The 4,129-nt window shown below is 34.8% G+C and overlaps 1 pseudogene across 1 annotated transcript; it reads left to right on the forward strand.

Annotated features, from left to right (window-relative positions):
- The first annotated feature begins 1,309 nt into the window (after positions 1 to 1,309).
- Positions 1,310 to 3,905, forward strand: LOC143550446 (jasmonoyl--L-amino acid synthetase JAR4-like; annotated as a pseudogene). Its single transcript, XR_013138330.1, has 4 exons — positions 1,310 to 1,659; positions 1,737 to 1,841; positions 2,561 to 2,941; positions 3,172 to 3,905. The product of XR_013138330.1 is annotated as a jasmonoyl--L-amino acid synthetase JAR4-like (transcript).
- Positions 3,906 to 4,129: the final 224 nt, after the last annotated feature.

Consider the following 4,129-nt stretch of genomic DNA (forward strand, 5'->3'; position numbering starts at 1 on the left):
CTCCTCAACCCACAACCTTCATTTCTTCACTCAACAAACCAAGAAAACAGGTATTTCAAACTCACAAATCTCTATATACTCTATATGCATATATGTATATAACCATGTATGTATATCCCACCATTTTGTTCTTCACTTCTTCATTAGTGTCTACTTTTTTTTTTTTTTTTTTTTTTTTTTGTTTATAGAATAAAAATCATAAATTTATGATGTGTTCTTGCTTGTCTTTTTCATTCTCTACAAAAAATTTATAATATGTTTATAGAATAACCATTTGTACCAGTCTTTTATCACTGTATCTACTCACTGTGTGTTTCTGTGTGTTTCTTGATCATCATCATAATCTCAACTGGTAGTAGTAGTACTTAATTTTTTTTAATTATTTTTTTTTTGGGTTTATTGTTATAATTTTTTTATTAAATTCTTGATTTTTTTTTTCTAAGTTTCAATTATTCATTGGTGGAAATTATGCTTTCTTGGGTTGACTTCTTTTGACACAGTAGTCAACCATTACTTTTTCTTTGATATCATTGATCTGACATGAACAAACACTTAAAAAGTTAAATTAATCATTTTTTTACATGGGTATGATTTAATTTAAGTTTCTTGATATGGGTTTTGTTAATCTTGATGTAATCTTGCTGAAAGCTTTCACCTTTAGTCAAATTTGTCAAGTAAGTAGGGGTGCAAACGAGCCGAGTCCGAGCTCGACTAGCTGCTCGAGCTCAGCTTGTTTAAGTTATACAGAACTCGAGCTCGGCTCGTTTCGAGCTCTATTTTCAAAGCTTGAGCTCGGCTCGTGAGTGGATTTGAAGCTCAAGCTCGGGCTCGGCTCGTTTACTAATTTTTTATATAATTATAATTATATTTATATATTCTTTTTATTATAGTTTTATGTATAAAATAATATATACTATTTAGTTATTTTTATTTATTTTTTAATAACACATATATTAGATAATAACTATTCAATATATATTTTAAATAAATTATATAAATGACAGACTCGTTTAGGCTCGTGAGCCGGCTCGAGCTCGATAAGTGAAGCTCAGATCGGGCTCGCTTATTAAACGAGCTTTTTTTTAGCCTCGAGTTCGGGCTCGGGCTCAATTAAGCTCGGCTCGATTGAAATTTTTAACGAGCCGATCTCGAGTAGCTCGGCTCATTTGCACCCCTATTGTTAAGAAATTGAAATCTTTTTAAATAAACTAATCATTTTTTTTACATGGGTATGATTTAATTTCAATTTCTTGATATGGGTTTTCTTTATCTTGATGTAATCTTGATGAAAGCTTTCACCTTTAGTCAAATTTATCAAGAATTGTAATCTTTTTAAATAAAAATGTTACAGGATCAAGAAACTATGTTGGTGAAGGCTGAAAAAAGATTTGATCCTGAAGAAGTGATTGAAGAATTTGAAGCTTTGACAAAAGATGCAAAGAGGGTTCAAACTGAAACTTTAAAAAAAATCTTGAAAGAAAACAGTGAAGCTGAATATTTAAAAAAATGGAGTCTTGATGGTAAAACTGACCCTGAAAGTTACAGTTCTTGTGTGCCTCTTGTTACACACAAGGATCTTGAGCCTTTAATCCAACAAATTGCTGATGGTTCACCTCACCCTATTCTTACTGGCAAGCCAATTACCACAATAACATTAAGGTAATTTGTGCTATTTTGGTTTTTTTACTATGTGCATTAAAGTTGGCTTTTATAATTGTTTTGTTGAATATTTATAGTTCTGGGACTACTCAAGGGAGGAGAAAGTTTGTACCTTTCAATGATGAATTGACCGAAACAACAATGCAGATTTATCGAACCTCTTACGCGTTTATAAACAGTTAGTTATTTTAAACCGAAAGATTGATATAGAGTATTGTTACTATTGTATATAAAGTTATGATAAAAATAACTAAATAAATAAATAATATTGTGTTATGTTATATGTAAAAATTATAATTTTTACATATAAAAGTAATTAAAATGTATATAAAAAAAATAAATAATAAACGATCCGAGAACGAGTTTGAAAAGATACTTATGGTCCGAGCTCGAGCTTTAGAAAAAGAGTTCAAAAGAAGTCGAGCTTGAGCATGAGCTCTCATAAGTTAAACGGGCCGAGCTTGAGCTCTCACGAGTTAAACGAGCCAAGCTCGGCTTGTTCACACTTGTTGGTTTCTTGTAATTTGTATGTGATTTTGGTTGTTCAAGAAGGGCCAGAGCCCAAAGGGGTGGTAATTTCCAAAGCGACCCATAACACGACAAAAAATAATCGAGTTTTGGGTTGACATGTCTAACCAGTTTGATAATCGGGTCGTGTTCAGGTTGACCTTTTAATAAATGGGTTATGCTCAGATTGACTTGTTTAACCCATTTAACTAAATCTGTCGACCCGCTAACCCGTCTAACCCATTTTTACACCATATCTACCCGATCAACAATTTTACCACTGAATTACTACCCGCCAACTCGTTCTACACATTTACATATTGGGTCATGTTCGGGTTACACCATACTTTAATAAAGATCAAAACTTTGATTCTTATTATGGTTTTCTTATTAGGGAGTTTCCAATTAGAAATGGGAAAGCTTTAAGCTTTATTTATGGGAGCAAACAGTTCAAGACGAAAGGCGGTTTACTCGCAGGCACTGCTACATCAAACGTATACCGAAGCGAACAATTCAAGAAAACAATGAAGGAAATGCACACCCCATGTTGCAGCCCTGATGAAGTCATATTCGGGCCCGATTTTCACCAATCTTTATACTGTCATCTCCTTTGTGGCCTCATTTTTCATGATGAGATTCAAGTGATATCTTGCAGTGCTTCCCAACATTGGGTATTTTGAGTTCTTACCGTTGAGAGATTATGACCCGAAACCCGTAGGTTTGACCGATGTTGCAGTTGGTGAAGAGTATGAGGTGGTTGTCACCAATTTTGCAGGTACCCTTTTTTACAATGTTTTCAGACCCGGCCCGGATGACGTCATAAATAATTTAAATATAAAAATATATATATATATTATATATAAAAAACGGGCCAAATACCCTGGCCCGCCCCGGTATAGGTATCCTGGTTGGACCGCCGGGCCGGGTTTCAAGACACTGCTTTTTTAGTATTTTTATTTCATGCAAGATTCATTAAAGGTTGACTTTTTGACTTTCCCGACGCAGGTTTGTATCGTTACCGGCTCGGTGACGTAGTTAAGGTTGTCGGGTTCCATAACTCGACCCCAGAACTCCAGTTCGTGTGCAGAAGAAACCTAATGCCGACAATTAATATAGACAAAAACACCGAGAAAGATTTGCAGTTATCGGTTGAAGCAGCAGCAAAACTGTTGACCGCTGAAAAACTCGAGGTGGTTGACTTTACGAGCCACGTTGACCTCGCGTCAGCGCCGGGCCATTACGTGATTTTTTGGGAGGTAAGTGGTGAAGCAAGTGATGAAGTGTTTCAAGATTGTTGTAATTGTTTGGACTCCACATTTGTTGATGCCGGTTACGTGAGCTCAAGGAAGGTCCAAGCTATTGGACCGCTAGAGCTCAAAGTTTTAAAAAAGGGTTCATTTCAAAAGATTTTGGACCATTATGTTGGGTTGGGGTCCACTTTGAACCAGTTCAAGACACCAAGATGTGTGGGCCCGGTTAACCAGACTGTTTTGCGCATTCTATGCGATAACGTAGTTAAAAGTTATACGAGTACCGCTTTTGGTTAGGGTTGTTGGGGGTATATTTGTTTGTACTTTGTATTGCAGCATTGTAGTTTGCATATATGTTAAAAAGGGCTTGAAGTAATTTGCTTTCATTTGTAAAATTCCCATACACGAATATACGGTGTAATATATTAACAATCGTAATGTTTTAATATATTTATACTGTATTTTGTTGAGATATCGATGATGTCTGTCGTTTCGGTTTTAGTTTTTATGTGTTGTATGTATCGGGTTTGTGATTTGTCACAAACACTGAATTTCATCATATTAAACTCGAAACCAAATTTATTTTACCCAAGAATAATACAGAAAATGAAGAAATACGACCTAGAACAAACGAACACTAGAAAATAGAATATTAACACAACGAGCTATCAAAAACAAAGGAATACGCTCAAAATCACAAAAGAAACTAAATA

The sequence above is a fragment of the Bidens hawaiensis genome, unplaced genomic scaffold (assembly GCF_021521415.1).
Source record: "Bidens hawaiensis isolate Kalapana, Puna unplaced genomic scaffold, B.hawaiensis_p1.1 tig00016041_1, whole genome shotgun sequence".
Taxonomy (NCBI): Eukaryota; Viridiplantae; Streptophyta; class Magnoliopsida; order Asterales; family Asteraceae; genus Bidens; species Bidens hawaiensis.